At 31.5% G+C, this 19,049-nt stretch overlaps 1 protein-coding gene and 1 pseudogene across 1 annotated transcript in view; one reads left to right on the top strand and one right to left on the bottom strand.

The window, feature by feature from the left end:
* LOC111631942 (protein bric-a-brac 2-like) overlaps positions 1-19,049 on the top strand; it is a 221,610-nt gene that overhangs the window by 201,550 nt on the left and 1,011 nt on the right. The gene's annotated exons all lie outside the window — the stretch shown is intronic.
* Positions 271-6,038, bottom strand: LOC111632314 (annotated as a pseudogene).

The following is a 19,049-nucleotide window of genomic DNA, read 5'->3' on the forward strand; positions in this document are numbered from 1 at the left end:
TTCACATATATAGGGATGAAGCAAACATAGCACTAACTTTCTAGGCATGATATATCCATTTGGGAACTTGATTTCAACAAAGACTTGTAGAATTCTAATTTTGGGACATTGAGAAACAACTGTTTGAGGTGATTGTTAGATTGCAATTCAATTAATCAGTTAATTCAAGCTGCAAGTCCAGTCTCACTACTTCACAGTCCACATTAAAAAGGCATCTGAAAATATCCAAGTTTTTTCAATGGCACTGAAGTCTTGAAATCTTCGTTCAAATTAAAGATGAAGTTTTCTCAGGCCGTCTTTGTAGCGCTTAAGCTTGTCTTTATTTACTGGGGCTATTGAATTTAATCTTGAGAAGTGAGACAAGTTGTTCTTGGCTAGCTGATTAGCAAACAGAACAAGTTTTAGTTTAAAACCTCTGACATTACCCCAGATATCATTGATAAATTCATTTTTTCCTTGAATTTTGACATTCAACTTGTTCATATGACAGAGATAATCTGTGAAAAATGCAAAGTCTGAAAGACGTGCTGTATCTTCCAACATTTCACATTTCATTAGACCACTGTTTCTCATGGAAGAATGAGTCTCTCATCTTTCAGCTGCCAAACTCACTTGAAGAAGCATTCTGCACTAAGCCACCTTACTTTCTTGTAAAACAGCATGTCAGAGTATTCAGATTGCATGGACTCAATAAAATCTTGAAATTGTGAGTGAGCCCACAAGATCAAATAATATTTACAAGCTTCACAATTATATCAAGCATAAGTTTCATATTCAAGGCAGATTTACACAGGGCATCTTGATGTATGACATGATGTAGAAAGATAACAACATTATTCTTGGGGTATTTTGATTAAAGATCCCAACAAATCCAGATTTTTTTCCCTGTCATACTTTGCGCTCCATCGGTCATAATATTACATATATTTGTTATGGGTACTTTCAAAGTTGAAGTTGAGAGCCCTTCCAGAAATTCATGAAAAATATCAGACCCTGTTGTTGTTCCCTTTAACAACCACATGCATGCCAATTCCTCATTAATAGAAAAGTTTCATCAACACCTCTAATACTAGCTTAGCAGTATCATTTATATCAGTGCTTTCATCCATAGTAATAGAGCAGAATTTAAATTGACCGATGTTTGACTCCAACTGTGATATCAGATTTTATTTATGGCTTTGACTCTAGAAGTCACAGATTTTCAAGATAAGTTTAGTTTCAAAATCCTTTTTCTTGTCAGGACATAAACACATGCTCCAAGTTTGTGATGTTTTAACAAACTCCCCATCAGAGAGCACTTTGTTACTTTTAGCAATATTATTTATTGCATGTGTAGTTGCTTTCTGAGAACACCTTATCTTAAAAAAAATTTTGGTGACCTCATAATTTTTTGTGAAGATCTGCTTTTTCATATTTGGACATTGCTTCATAATTGGAATTTTTATGCTTTGAAGTGAAATGGTGGAAAATGTATTCTTTGAAGACTGATAAGGTTCCATAGCAGATGAGACAGTGGTTTATCCTTTGCAACTGTGAAAAAGTACTGTACTTCCAGGTCCATTCATCTTTGAAAACAGGGCACTCTGAATCAACTTTACTTTTTTAGTGGACTTTGGGGGTTGAAATATTTTATGAATATCCACAATAAAACTAACAAGCATCAACAACAATATTACTTTTTAATAAATTCACCACTATGACACTAACATACAACATTTATGAAGTTGGAATGTGTCGGCCTGTCCGCCATCTCTCCATTCAATAGTAGGTTCCTGCTTAGCACACATTCCTGAACCAACTAACATTATTTGATGTGATCATGTGGACAAGTATTAGCACCTCTGTTGTCGTTAATATAAACCCTTAAGTGGTAAATTCAAATTCTTCTTTCAAAATCTTCTTTTTATTATTATTATTATTATTTTCTTAATTTAAATATAAAAGCAAATAAATATATTTTAATAATTTTATGCATATTTATTTTGGCAGGTTTCATTTTTTGCATATGCAAAACTTTTAGTCAATTTCTACAACTATATTTTGCATATGCAAAAATAGAACACACCCTTAAATGAATTTTTTTTAAAACATTGAAATTGAAAATTTCTATACTACTGTTTTAAAATCTGTGGTGGGCCAGATAGAACCTCTAGGCTGACCACATCTGGCCCAAGAGCTGTAGTTTGCCTATCACTATTCTAGAGTTTTGTATATAAGTTTATTGCCTTCAGATATGTCATTGTAGATTGAATTTGTCCATTATTGTCTAATATATAACATGTTACTGACAAATGGAAGTACAGTACACAATTATTCTTTATAAACTTGAAATAATTAAGAGATTTTATAGTAATAAAAGTTACTGATAGGTCCTATTCAATTCCATAAGGACTGGATGAAAAGAATTCTATTGTAAGTTTTGAAAGACCAACACTTTATGCATCATAATAATCAAAAAAATTGGTCCACTATAGAACTAGATCTTACTTTATCTTACTCAAATTAATGAAAGTGCTATAGTGGAAAAATTACCAAAGCTGAAATGTACAATGGAGATATTTCTTTTTCATTTGTCATATTTAACAATAATATGAATAAAAATAAACTTTCCTTAATGAATAATGAATGTTATTTGTTAATAAGATTTTATTTTTGAAGTAGTTTAAAATATATATTCATGTCAAACAATTTTTATGAATTGTAATGATACCAAATTTGATCTTGAATAATTATTTTCCACATTCCTTCCAGTTTGTAGTATGTCAAAAATAAGATTCACGCCTTAAATATGCTTCATAAACAAACTCTTTCTGCCATGATAATGCAGTCTTTCTTAGGGTATGACTATTCAGACGCGAGCAAGTGAGAATATGTGGCAAGAAGAGGTGATGACTTTTCACATTCTCTGTTTCTCATTCTCATTTATTACAACCATACAAATGAGAACAAGAAACAGAGAATGTTAAACATCATCACCTCTTCTTACCACACATTCTCGCTTGCTCATGTCTGCATAGTCACACCCTTATGTCAACCAAGATGTAGACTCACTATTGATAGCATGGAGGTCTCTTTTTGGACTATCATTATAAAAACACATGACCAAAATTTTACAATTTTATTAGTTTCATACTCTTGTTATTTGGTTGTTGTTTATTATTTTTATAATTTTATATTCTGCATATTTGTTTAATTTTTGTACAATAATTATAGAAGCAAAGTGGTATTAAGTATATTATTGCAATGAAATCATTCCAATAACAAGAAACTTTATTTTGTTAAAAAAAAAAGTTAGAGGAACATTGAAAAAACTATTAAATTAATTATAATGTTGGAAATTTAATTAACATTACATATTTTATTTAGACAAAATGTGCAGACTTTTATTTTATTTGAATGAATTGAAAATTTCTTTTGTTATGACTGAAATAACAAATTATTATTTTTTTTATGTCCAAAGATGGAAAATTAGCCAAAAACATTTAATTTGAAGCAAAACAAACGTACAAAACAGTTATTGAATAAACAAATATGTAAATATAGGAACTGTTCCACTTTCAGCACCGGGGTCACCACTTTGTCAAGCAATATACAATATATACGCGCAGAGCACTGGTCACAGGTTCCAGATAGTGTAACATTAAATATATAAATATTGAATAAATTAGAATAGTGTAATAAATATGTATACAGGTGTCTTTTTTCTATTTTTTAACATTTATGCCTTAAGAAATTTAGTTATCAACCCCCATATTGAATCGAAGAATTAATTATAATTACAATCGAACTTAAAATAACGGCCATTTTTGTTTCTGTCAGTGTCCGTTGTTCACAGGTTTGTTTATATATAAGTTACATACTGTTTGTGTGTGTGTCTCGAATACCTGTCAGTTATAAAACTACTTTTTAAATAAAATGTCACTTATTCTACTTTATTTTTCTGCTCCTTTTGATATAAATTGATAATTTCGTTACTTAAAATGTGCATCACTCACATTTTAAACCCGTTTTATATGAAAAAATGAAGTTTAATTAAGAAAGAAAGTGATACTTTTTTTATAAAATTTCACAAATTCGATGCAACAAAAGGTATGTTTTTTATGACATGCTCTTGAATGCATTCTTAAGATGTTTTTTAAAGACGTTCAGTCCACTTTTACACGTCCATTGACCCAAATTTAGCTGAAAAAAGTTAACTTTTACAGAATTGCAAACTTGTGTAAGAAGCAATAAAACCAGTAAAATTTTGCAATTTTTTATATTATTGATTTTTCTCCTCTTGCCTTATAAATAAAAGTTTAAAAATATGGAAAGTAATTATGTTTTAACGTTTAATTATTAGAATTAAGATTCATTATTCCAATTAAACCATTCACCGCTCGATTCTCGATTAATTTTTAATTACATTATAATTAAACATTAAAAAATACTTTAAACTGAAAAAACGAAAGAAATGCGTTAATTTTGAAGAAAAAGCTTCAAACTTTATTTTCCATTGTCTCGCCTTTCTGCGAAATTTGTGTTTACAGCTGGATGACCTTGAGAACAGCTGGTATTGGATTTCCCGGNGTTGTCACAACTAGTGGTTTATTGCATGAATTCGCAAAGAAAATGAGCTTATTGATTGTAATTTAAACGTCTCATTTCTATCCACTAACCGTAACAATATATAAATTTTAAAATTAATAAGAAAGAAATGTAACTGAAATTCAGTGTAAGAATGAATAGTTTAAATTACATTAAAAACCACAAATTAAATGATTTATGGATTTTTTTTAGAAATGAATAAATTATGAAATTATCAGCTTATTTCGTCAACCTTCTGGACTTTACATTTTATAGCTAACTGCTTGTATTGTCATTTAGATATTCTAATTGAAAATAGTTCGAATTTATGGAAAAAAGTACACGTTATAGGTTCTCTTTTTTTTTTTACTATAATTTGTTTCTTATTTTATATAAACCTTTCATACTTTTCTATTATGAATAATTTATAGATAGAACCATGGAATTTTAGATGTCAGGAAAATAGGTGGTCAATTACTGGATTATATAATGATTAATTGGAAAATGTGTTTATAATAATTATGTACAATTCTGTAACATTTGATAATAGAAAATAATGCATACATCATACTCTTTTATGATTAAGAAAAGCGTTGTTAGATGAAATCTAAAAATATTCAGGTTTATTTACATGTGTCATGATGAAATATTTTTATATAGCAAGTAATATAACAATAAAATAATGTACAGTACATAATTGGAATTGAGAAACATTTAAGATGCTTTAGCTTTAATTATCCACTCTTAAATATTAAAAATGATTATTAAAAAGGAAATTTATAAATCATTTGATTTAAAATAAGACAGTATTTTTAAAGGTAACAACAAAACATTATTGCATAAAAATGAAGGACATATCATTATCCAGAATTCTCTATAAAATCAAAATAATTCATTAAATTTTAGATTTTATTATAAATACATACACAAAATATGTTGATATTGATTTTAATCAAATATAGAAAGTTTTCTGAATGATAATGTTTTGTGAAAAGTTTCTTTCTATTGCCAATTGATTGAGAATCAGTTTGGAATTTTATCTGATCAAAACATGGATAGTGTGAAAAAAGTATAAAAAAATATTTTATATTACTTAAGCTTTTCTGATTGAGAGCAATATATGATATTGTTTATATATAAGGGATGCAAAAATGGGTATACAGTTTTTATTACAGAAAAAAAAAACATGCAAATGATTACAAAGTCATGGTTATTAATTAAATAGCTTTATCATGATACAATAATGATGATATACCTTTCCATAGTTATCTTATCATGCAGGATGCATAAATATACACTAAATTTATTCTGTGCTGAAATGGGGATGGTGTTTTACATGCTATAAAGTGCAGTAATTCTTTGTTAAGAAACTGATTTACCATTACAGCATAGTGCAGAGAAGTTCCATCTTGCTGCAAAAAGTCTTTATCATACTGTAGTTGTAATTGTAGCATTACAATATCCTTCAGCATGCTAAATTGTGGTTCTTGGATAATAAATATTTATATTGAAAAAGATAGATCCAATGACTCATTTACATGAAAAGCTTGCTTAAACTGTAATCCCAGTTTCATTCAACAGTTCATCAATTGTTATATAGGAGTTTTTTGTTTTGTAATACAGCAGTACCTATTAACAATTCTTGAAAGTTTAAAATTTGCTTTCTCTGACCAAGAAGTTTTCAAATGATGCCATCATCATAGTTTTGAATAAAAAAAAGACATCTCACAGAATTTTCAACAGCAGTTCAGATCATACAGAACAGCAGTAATAATTAATGAAGTAACCTTGGCAGATACATTTTTAAATCTAAATGCTACATCAGACAACCAAATGATCTGCAGGAAAGAAGAAACTCAGAAGCTGTCTTTTTTTTATTATTATTATTTTTGTAGGCTTTGAGTTAAATGCCAGACCAACTAACATTTCATTTTTATAGGTAATAATACTGGTTAACTACTTTTTGGACATTCCAGATAGACCTAGTTTACATATTATGTGATAAAATTTGATCAAATTGTTAGTCTAGTTGGTGGAGGTGTATCAAATATTTCAATTCATTTCTGTCAAACCTTTTCAGTATTCTCTATCTAATAATTTTTGCTTGATTATCCACTTTCATTGGTCATTGATTAAATTATCAGCCATAATTATCTAAAAAAAAATCACAAATAAAGAAAGCAAAACAATAAGATATAAAATTTTAAAAAAACTGTGCCAAACATCTATATTTCTCATTTACAATTATATATCTATGTTTGCAATCTCCTGTATATTGCTTATTTTGTTATAATAGCCCTCTATATATATATATATATAAACTGGGGGTGGTTATAAAATAAATATCTCTATTATTTGGAACTGTCAGTATCTTGAAATAATAATCCAAATGAAACCAAAATTGGTACATTTACTATTTAAGAACGGGGAAGAAGAATGGAACAAGAAAAAAAAAATAGTTAATAAATTGTCAATAGAGGGTGCTGTAAAGCTTGAAGTGTAATGTGTAATACAAGAAGAAAGAATTAAGGTGCAAAAACTGATGGCATACCAGTATTGGAAAATATCATAGTTAATGTGGTTACACTGTTGCATTGCATTGACGATCAATCCAGTTCAGGTTCCACAACACTGGTATGTCCACTGTGTTGGACTATGGTACATACATGGAGCACAGCATAATCAACTGAGGAATTAACACAAAGCAAATGATGCTCCATACATGTTGTAATATGCTACCTTTTAAAGCACTTAAGTTTGAGACACCTTCACTGTATACATTTGATTACAATGGCAATTGAAGCAATAGGCACAATAGTGCCCTCAATTTGCAATTTTTTTCTCGTTCCATTCTTTTCCCCCTTCTTAAATAGTAAGTGTATCACTTTTGGTTTCATTTGGGTTATTCCTTAAAAACTACTGACAACTCCAAATAGAGATACTTATTTTATAGCCACCCAGTATATATTTAATACAAACACAATAAACCTTAGTAATATGGCACTATAATCCTCACAGAGAAAGAGTAGACATGAGTCAGCCTGGGATAGAAAAAGACATGCGGGAGTTGATACATTAATCTGATCTCTTTCAACTGTTTTGTTTTTTACATTTTTAAAATATTTTTGGGTATGTTTATCATAAATAATTTTATTCTTTTAATTTTTTTTACAAATTTTATTACTGTGATCCCTGTGTCAACTCCCACAGATCTTCTTCCATCCCTTTAATCTAACATAGACTCTTCAGCTCGGGCTGACTCATGTCTACTCTTTTGCTGTGCAGACTATAGTTGAAGAACAACATTTAACAGAAGGCAAACTTAACAAACCATTACAATTTTAAGAGTAGGTAAAATTTGAAACTCATTAACAAGTTTTACAATTTTGAATTTTTCTTTAAAATTGCATTACAGAATATGTTTTTGTAGAGTTTGTGCATCAAAAATAATTTGTATGTAAATAATCTTATCCAGAGAACTAGCTAATTAATTATATATTTTTGAATGAACCTAATTTAGATTAATCTAAAAATTGACTTTCAAATATATAACTATAATTCTAATGTTAAGTTTTAAAAAAATTTCTTTGATTAAAAATATAGAATAAATTAAAATTCAAAATACAGTAATACCCCGAATTTACGCGATAGGTGGGACCGAGCAGTAACTGCGTAAGTCGAATTCGTGTAAGTCGGGGTATTACTGTATAGTCTTTGAGTAAACACTCAATCGGCACCGATTTCAAGTAATGAATTATGACTATGAACAGTTAGGAAAAGTAAAATAAATATCTTTATTGATTAATTGTTCATAGTCTTAATTCATTCCTCAAAATCGGTGCCAATTGAATGTTTACTCGAAGGCTATATTGTGGATTTTAATTTGTTTAAAATTTATTCATCTCCACACACCAGAATGTAATAAGAAAGTAAGAGTTATTCTTTAAAATTATAGTTATAAAATAGTTAACACAATAGTGTAGTGGCATTACAATCACAATTTATTAACATAATTAAGATGTACAGTACTTGCTAGTACTTTTGACAGCTTATAGCCACCATCCTCAGGCGAAAAAGAATAATCAAATACAATTAATTTTCGAATGTTTGGTTATTGAACAGACTTTTTCAAATTATCCAAGGTATGTGGATGGAATACAAAACAAAATGAAATTAAATTAAAATATTTTCAAAAAATTATAGAAGTACATAGTAATTCATCCCACATATTTCGTAGAGAGGGCACTCACAAAACAAATTACAGCTTTAGTTCTGCCCTCTGACTTTGTAACCTCAGCCACATTGGATGCTAAAATGGTCATTTCCACTAAGTTAAAAAATCTTTCCACTTGCTTTTACTGCTTGTATAAAATTCATGTAATTTCCTTATATACATTGGTTCCACATTTTGAAGCCATCATTCTCGTAAATGCACTGCTACTTAACTCTGGATACCCAGTGTTACAAGTGTCACACATTTGTGGAATGCGCTCTTTCTCATCATGGAAAACAATTATTTTCAATTCAATAGTAGTATATACAGACTCAGAGAGTGAGTTTCCTCTCTCACCCATTTTGGCAGAGCTCATCATGAGGAATATAGAATATAGTATTTTCAACACCCCTTTGGCTGTCCACTATCCAATCCTGTATTTACAATATATAAATGATACCTTGCTTACATGGGATGGCTCTGAAGATGAATTAGACAGATATATATATAGATGAATAAAGCTATCAACTTTACTGTGAAAGAAGAACTAAATGCCAAAATCTCCTTTTTAGATCTGGAAATACATAGATTACCTGAATTGCTATTTTCTGTATAACATAAAAATAACAGGGTGTCACATATTATCCCTGTGACTATATTCCAGCCTTCTCACTTTGTAAATTCCACAATTACTTCTGCTATTTGCAGAGTGCACTCCTCCCATCCACCCAGACATTAGTAAACAAAGAATTAAAAAACTTATTATTTTTTGATTTTCTTTTTGAATTTAAAACTTATTAATAGGGTTGTGTGCAATGCTGGCTATTCTCCTTCCAAGTTTCATTATCTCTAAAACTGGGTCAAAAACAAGTTGTTTCTGCAGACTTTCCTCTGCAACAAAGATGAACTGAGTGTAGTATAACTCCCAATATTATTTTTGGGCCCTATGTTGCTGAGAGTAGCATGTCTTTTTAGAAAGCACAGCTTTACTTTGCCTATAGCCCCAACCTACACTACGAAGAGTGTTATGTAATAATAGACACACACACATTAAATGAAATTTCGGGGGTCCACAAAATTCCATTACAACACTTACTCTCAGGGGAGGAAATTATTTACATTGGGGCTACTACTAAAATGCTACAGTCCCATATCCTGGAACATCAAGATGATATTAAAAACAACAGAACAGCAACTGAGTTATCTCAAAAGATACTAGACCAGGATTATATACTGCTTTGGACACACACCAAATTACTTAAGCTTAAGCAGTGCAATGATTGAAGGAAGTTATTTATATAGGAGACCCTCTATATATCTTCAGTAACACTGCAATACACCTAGAAATCCCACCTAGAAATCCTAGAAATATTATAGAAATCCTACAATTGTGGATAACCTTATTCAAATGATTTAACTTGTAATTTTGTATTTACATATGTCCCACAATCATATAAGTCTTACTAAATTGCTTTTTAAGGGTTTTTGGAAAGTATGGTGTGAATTATTATGCACTTAAAATATTTTTGAAAAATCATATAATTTAATTTCATTTTGTTCTGTATTCCATCCATGTGCCTTGGATAATTTGAAAATGTCCATTCAATTCCATCCCAGCAGATCATCAGGACTTGTCCACCATCTTCATTTTTTGGTTTTTGGAACCTGAAGATTCAACTAAGTGGACAAGCCCTGATAATCTGCTGGGTTGGAATTAACCCTCAAGTATATTAAAACAGTAGTCTGTTCAATAACTGAATGTTCAAAAATTAAATTGTATTCAATTTTTCTTTTTCATCTGAGGATGGTGGCTGTAAGCTGTCAAAAGTACAAGTGAGTACAGTAGACCCCCCTATAACACAGGTTCATATAAGACAGATTCGTATAACACGGCGGAAAAATTGCGATCGTGTTTATATAACACGCTAAAAGAGGCTCGTATAACATGGTAAAAGAATGAGACAGATTGTCACATCCGACTCGTGTCTCAACAGGATTGGTCAAATCTGGACCAATAGCGGACATTGCATAAACCGTTGAGTTTAAACAAGCAGCAGACCTACTAAAAACCATTTGTTATTTAACAGCCATAAAAATTATATTTATATTAATGATGTCTCCAAAGTTCAGCAAATTTTTCACAGAAAAATAATTTATCAGGAAACACACGCCCATCATTCAATGAGCAATGGCATCTTCGAACGATGTGCACTCGGTAAGTAATCCTACAATTTTTTGTTTATAGCATAGTTTATATGGATTATTCCCAAAAAATTATATGTGATTTGGAAATGTTGAGTCAAATTAGTCTAGAATCGATTAATTTTATGGAAGAAAACCTTTCAAACAATCATAGCTACTAAACTGCACACGTGCCAGGCTGTGATTGGCTCATGTATTTAAGTGACTTGTACAACACGGAATGTATCTACCGTGTTATAAGGGGGTCTTCTGTATGTCTTAATTAAGCTAATAAATTGTGATTGTAACACCGCTACATTGTGTAAATTATTTTATATGATTGTTGCATGAAGTGTCTTTTTATGATTAAAATTATAGTTATATAAAATGTAAAATTAAATTATTCAATGGGATTTGTTATTTATTTAAAATTGATTAAAAATATATGATTANGGTAGAGAGCATCTGCATCCAAAGGAGCTGGTTGCACAACAGAACACATGGTCTTCAGACCACAGTTTTTTTTATTGTGAGTAGAAAATAAATATTTCTTTTATTAGAAGGTAAACATGTACATGATATATTATTAAAGTAATGAAATAATCACATGTTGCATATCCAAAATTAATTAACAGTCCAATGTTGATATTAATTGCAAAAGAAATACATAAAAATAAGAATAATAAATAATAACACATACCAACACAACACAGGTCCCTGACTGGTTTGGATTTGAACCCAATGAGGCATGCACAATGTCATTTTACAGCCAAGAACTGAACAATGCTCATGCTAGTTTTAAACCAGTTAGGGACTTGTGGTGGAACAAACCTAATATTTGCTAGAGATATTTGCAAGTTAGAATTTTAAAAGTAAATTTTCTGTCACTCTTAGCTTAAGGATAAGTTTGGGTTGGGGTGTGAAGTTAAAGTCTTTAACCATTAAAATAAAATACTTGCAAATATTTTTATAAATTTGTTTTATCATAATTTCACAATTTCTACAAAAACAAGGCAAATCAATAATTAATCCAGACCATGAATTTAAAAACTTGTCCAGGTGAAAACCAGCCTGGTGGCAACACTAGTTCTATACTGTATTTCAAATAACCTTTACTCCCAGCAATATAATTATTCAAAGAAAACATTTTTGGCTATACTGAATGGCTATCTAAACTATGTTTTAATTTTTCTGTTGGAAGTTTGAACATTTAAAACATTCATCATAGTGTTTTATTACAATGGTTACATTTAAAATAAAATATGTTAAAGTGTGTCAAGAGATGAATCTGCTGGCATATAAAATTACTCTCATATATACATGCCAACCTTTTGCTTTTTGGGGAAACAGTTCAACTTTCTTTCCTCTGCTCACCCTATGGAAATATTTGACCTTATCCCGTTTGAGTATTTTTAATAAAGAAAGAATAATCATGGAAATTTACTGTTCCTTGGTGTTAAATGAGAATTATCCCACTGTACTAAAAAACTACACTATCGTTCAATGGGCAGGATCATTTCAGGATAGGAGTTTGGTGTAACATTCAATATTACTGATAAAGAATTACTGCATTATGAAGTTAATTAATATAACAACCCAATGCTAACAAACTTAAATTTCATTTGAAATCTAAATTTTAGTTAAATTTGATTCCAGTATTGACAGTTAAAAGATTTCTAATCAAAATTCTTCAATTCCACCATTTAACATTCAGAAATTGAAATTATGCTCTTAATTGGCTGACAAATTTCAACTATAAACAAATTTGAATTTGAAAAAACTCCTCAAAATTTTAAATTTTTTGCCATGATTGTTCACTGACTTCTTTTCTGACCAGTGGTTTTAAAAACAGTACAAATATGCAGTTTCCATTTGATATCTCGACTTTCTAATGAATATCTTCTGCTGTTTATCATGTTGTAAGTACTGTATTTAAATACTATACATTTTTCCATGTACTGTATTGGCCCAAATATTACACAATGTTTTTCCTAGAACCTGTTATGCTAGAAGCTTGCAGTAAAAACAGGTAGGTCACTCTAGGCCAGTGCTTTAGAAAGCTGCAGCTGTTGCATTTCATTGTGCCTCTTCTGTAATGAAGTACTGTATCTGATTTAAAAAGTTTTTTGTCTTTCCCACCTAAGATACTTTCCTGCTTAAGATACTGTATTTTTCCAAGCCATCCCTTCAAAAATGTTTTAACAGGATTTTAGTATATATAGTATACTGTGTATATACTATATACTGTGGGTAAGTGTTGCATCTCTCTTGCATACTGTATTCTATGCAGTGATGAGTACTGGAGGAAAGCAATTCACTCCTTGCTTGAATGGAAGTGTTACTTACAACTACTACAGTTACTGCACATATGGCATTGTATTGATTGGTTTCCTATTTTTCTCACTACGTTAGGAAAATGGCAACAAGAGGAACTTAATATGTCAAATGTCAGTGCAAAGAACTGTTTTTGTCTGATAAATTGAAGATTTTTTGAAGAGATTGCAAAGCAGTATGGAATTCCTCCCTACAACCCTGTCAACATATCTGAAGAGAAGAGGTGCAATAGATTCAGCCAGCAGCTGCAGATGATTAAAATGTTACATAAAGATCTGCAATTAACCAAGCAGTCTGCGAGTGGTTTTGCAATGCGTAAGCTTATGATACTGTGGTGTTTAGTGCTACGATAACACCAAACAAGTTGCAGAGATGAGTGTTGATTTCAAGGCATCCATGGCTGGCTCTGTTGCTTTCAGAATTGTTAGCAAAACTATCACTTGTCAATCTGTGGGAAAGAAAATGCAGTTGATATGGAGAAAGCAGAAACATGGCTACAACATTTCAGATCTATTGCCATAGAGTCAAACAATATTTTTAACTGAAATGAAATGGAATTTTAATTGCAAGCCAAACAGAACTCTCCAGTTCAAAGAGAAAACTTGCTGCAGAGGAAAGAAATCAAAAGAGAATGACCTCTTTCTGACTTGCAATGCAGATGGAAGTGAAAAGTTAACACCACTTGTTATTGGCATGTATGATTCAAACCATGCTGTTTGAAGCCTGTTTCACACCTCCCCTGCAAATACACAGCCAATAAGAACACATGGATAACTACTGTAATCTTTCACAAGGGGTTGCTGTGAAAATGTGCTGACTGAACTGAAAGATCTTGCTGATTTTAGATGGCTGTCACCCTCACCATTTAGATAAAGAGCAACAACTGTATTTCCAGTGGCGTATCGTAGTGGGGGCAACAGGGGCGGTTCGCCCCGGGCGGCACTTTTTAGGGGGCGGCAAAATTTCACAATAAATAATAATAATATCTCGTAAAAATTTGAAACATCTTAATCCATACTTGCATCGCGCCGACGATAGTGCTATCACCCGGACAGTCCGGAAATTGGTTCGCCGGGTGAATTAGTAACTTTTTCATCCGAGGAATTCCTGCGAAACCTGTTGAACTTTTTATTATTTTTATTTTTTTGCTTGCACGATTCATTTGCGTTCATATACACCACCAATATCCAATAGAACCATTTTAACAGGTCGCTACACTATCACCGAGTTTTTCATTGCTTGTTCTGTGACAAAACTGAATTTTGGTCTTTTAAATTGAAATACCTAAGTAAGAGAGAGCCAAAATTTTCCTCTGCCCCGGGCGGCTGACACCCACGGCACGCCACTGTGTATTTCATCAAGGTTGTATTTTTGCCATCAAATTGCACTTCAAAGTTGCAGCTGTTGGATTGAGGCATTAAGTTATTTCAGGTTCCAGGGCTGCTTATCACAAGAGACTGGTACGACACTGCCTGTTAGAAATATATGATTATAACACTTACGTGTATTACATCACTATTAGAAATAACTTCTTCCACCCCTTTTCCCTTTGCTTTAAAAAGTGGACCATCTTGGATTGCATAAGGAATATTGTGGTGGAATGGGATTCAGTAGCATCCCAAGTGATAGCAAAGTGCTTTATAAAAACAAACTCTGTGAAAACTATGTGAACTGGTTATCAGACAGCTTGAAAATAAAATAATTCCGAATTTCAACCACGACATCATATTGTACAAGCGATACATAGACGATATCATTATTTTATGGAGGCACGAACCCGACATCACCCTCTTTACAAATCAGATGAACGACAATCCTTATGACCTTGCCATAGAGCTTGAGCAGCATAGTGACTCCGCCGTACATTTCCTTGACTTGGACATCGCATTTGGAGCAGACACCATATACACTTCTGTCTACCGCAAAACTTGTCACTTCCCAACGTATATCCCAGCGAACTCATGTGATCCGTTCAGATATAAAATTGCAGCGTTTAGAGCACTAGTTAAGAGGGCCCACACGCATAGCTCTACACAGGAGGCTTTAATCCAAGAATTGAACTATCTACATAACTTGTTGAATTTTCTAATGGTAGCTGTATTACGTATTATATAGGTAAATGTCTCTTCAATCCGAACAAAATTTCGGTAGACTTTCTCACAGCTCTACAGGTTAAAAATCTCCTTTATTGTTTTTCACAGATGCATTTCGGGCAAGTTTAATTTTCCTGCCCCTCTTCAGTGCTACAAAACAAATTCATATTGAATTTACACAAAACAACTTTTGAGTAGAAAATGCTTACAAGACATAAAAAGACATTTTATAATACCTTAAGATTTCCCACATGTTTCTTCATCTCTTTTACAGTACTTGTACTATCAATTTACAATGTTTTCAAATTTATAATTCCCAATTTTCTCTTAAGGGCGTTTTACATCGAAATCCATACCATTATGCTACACAACTAATTACAAATTATAATTATTAGTAACAATCTTTGACCAATAAAATCTCAAATAAATTAGGAAAATACAAAACCAATACTGATAAATTGAAAAAAACTGGAACTGTTTACAAAATTAATTGCAACTGTCAAAATCCTAAAGAATACATAGGTGAAACGGGTCGAACTTTGGAATTACGGATAAAAGAACATGAAGCTGCCATACGGTTAAAACATGATAATTCACCTTGGTATAACCACATCAAAAATAGTAACTGCAAAATAGATAGAAATAATATTAAAATCCTACACTGTGAGAAAAATATATATAAACGTAAATTCAAAGAACATATAGAAATAATGAAATACAATGGTAATAATTTAATAAACATTTCCAATGGCATGCAAATCGACCAGCAATGGTATAACATGATAGGGGGCGCAACAAGTCAATAGTTTATATTTCTAAGATTATACATTGTCGTGTAAATGAAAATTTTATTGTATGTTGAACCTTTTTAAAGTTTATACAACGTATACTACTCTGTTATTGTTGTGACACTTTTAAAGAAAAACATGTATGTATTTTTTTTAGTAAATATTTTTTTAAAGGAAAAAATTTGTTATAAATAAGTGATTTAAAATGTTACTAATAATTATAATTTGTAATTAGTTGTGTAGCATAATGATATGGATTTCGATGTAAAACGCCCTTAAGAGAAAATTGGGAATTATAAATTTAAAAACATTGTAAATTGATAGTACAAGTACTGTAAAAGAGATGAAGAAACATGTGGGAAATCTTAAGGTATTATAAAATGTCTTTTTATGTCTTGTAAGCATTTTCTACTGAAAAGTTGTTTTGTGTAAATTGAATATGAATTTGTTTTGTAGCACTGAAGAGGGGCAGGAAAATTAAACTTGCTCGAAATGCATCTGTGAAAAACAATAAAGGAGATTTTTAACCTGTAGAGCTGTGAGAAAGTCTACCGAAATTTTGTTCGTCGAAATGCATATGTGAAAAACAATAAAGGAGATTTTTAACCTGTAGAGCTGTGAGAAAGTCTACCGAAATTTTGTTCGGATTGAAGAGACATTTACCTATATATCTACATAACATCGCCCTACAACATGGATTCAAATCCATGGTCCATAAATTAGCACAACAATTCAGCTTTGGCCTCCCACCTACTTCCCCACAGAATGGGGATAATGAGGAGCAAGACCATCGCATTGTTCCAGTCACATACAACCCGTTCCTAACATCCTTGTATCAAAAAATCGCTAAAAAACAAGGCTTACGATTGTCTTTCAGAAGGTGCCCGTCTATGTTTAAGCTTCTGCGCAATGAAAAAGATAAACCTAACGAGGATAAACTACCAGGGGTATACGCTATCCCCCTAACGGACCATAGATTTGAAAGGGAACTGGTCTACATTGGCGCCACTAAACGTGCTATTGGTGTCCGATGGGCTGAACACCAACGGGACATCCTCCACAACAGAGGTTCTACATCGTTATCAATATATGCTTCTGACCCAGAGATTTTGGTAAACTTCGACAACGCCAAACTCCTCATTACCACATCCTTTATAGACCACCTCAAGTGTTTGGAACAAATGGAAATGTGCAAAGCATACTACACTTCAGCACCTATTAACTCGACGGATGAAATTACCCTGTCCCTAGCATGGCAGGCCCTACTCCAGAAGGAAGATACACGTACATAATTATTTATAGTAAATTGGATATTAAAACATCATTCCCACGGATATGATCTTTTATTTTTATTTTTCGTTAATGTAACACATCCATTAAAACCATTTTAAGAATACCGGGCATTACGTAACGAATGTTGTTTACGGAATACTGGAATGCACGTGATTCACGTTAGTTTGACTTTTGAAATGTAGTTCTGAAGGATTTATATTTTTTTGAACGTCGCATTCAAAAGAAGTTCGTTCTACTGGTCTTTTTAACGAATTTTAAAGAAGAATCTGTGCTTGAGAAAGGACCCAGGGAAGGATCCGAAAACGTTTTTATCTAATCTTAATCAAATTTAATACCGGTTAAAGGTTTGATGAGGTATTATTTTTATATTAATCCGGTGTTTGAGGATATTTATTTAAAAACAAACTCATTAAAGCAAACTAAAAAGTGCTGCTGAAGAGAAAATGAGTGTTGATGAATCTGAATAAACATTCCAAGAATGGGAAAAAACTGCTCTGGTAAAAACACTTTCAAACATTTCTCCAGTTATGTCTGCATTCGTTTGTTACAGCAAGTGAAAATACAGCAGTGGAAGAAGCGGTTAGAAGGACCTGCAGTGAACTTGGGGAAGAAGTTTCCAATGAAAGAGAAGAGGAAGAAGAATAGGTAACCTCTCCCTTCATGCTCTCAAGCCATTGCAACAGTTGCAATGCACAATGCCATTTTTTCTGATGAGAACATGAATTATAATTTCATTAAGTCATTTCATTCCATTTGTAATTATGTAAGTGGTAGCTATAAATGTGAGAAGAAACAGACTACCATTGATAATTTATTTAGAAAACTGTAGGCCTAACAGAATACTGTAATGCAGTTTTGATTGTTGACCTGGACTGTAAATCAGATTAAGATCAAAATAAATTAAACAGAAAAGAGTATTTTTGCTGATTGACTTAATATTTAAAATATACTCATAGTATTCAAAATAATAATTTCTTGTTTCAGATCTGCAATGAAAAAGGACTGGAGTTTTAAACATGATACTCTGTTAATGTGAACTCGATGTTTCTTACCCCCTTCCAGTTTGTATTAATGGAGGATTCCTACATTCTGTTTTATTTAGGTTTAACTGTTTTAAACATTCAATTTTTCAATGTTCAATGTTAATTTTTCTGTTGGAACTTTGATATATATAAGAAAGTCTGAAGAAAGCCATTCAGCCATTCAGCATAGTCAAAAACATTTGCTGCATACAAGTATAATTATATTGTTGGGATTGGATTAAAGGTTATTTGAAGTATATATTTGTTATATACAAAGAGCAAAAACACTCAAACATTGTTTATCATTATCTTCAGATCCATAAATTTAATTATAATGACAAATTATAATTACAGTAGATCCCCCTATAAGACGGTAGATACGTTCCGTTCTTTATGAATCAATTTTGTAGGAATCATAGTTTACGGACTACGGCTGTTTGAAAGGTTTTCTTTCATAAAATTAATCGATTCTAGAGTAATTCGACTCAACATTTCCAAAATACGTATATTTTTTTGAAAATAATCCGTATAAACTACGTTATAAACAAAAAATTGTAGG

Source organism: Centruroides sculpturatus, unplaced genomic scaffold (assembly GCF_000671375.1).
Source record: "Centruroides sculpturatus isolate CEXI.00-Female unplaced genomic scaffold, Cexi_2.0 scaffold72, whole genome shotgun sequence".
NCBI lineage: Eukaryota > Metazoa > Arthropoda > Arachnida > Scorpiones > Buthidae > Centruroides > Centruroides sculpturatus.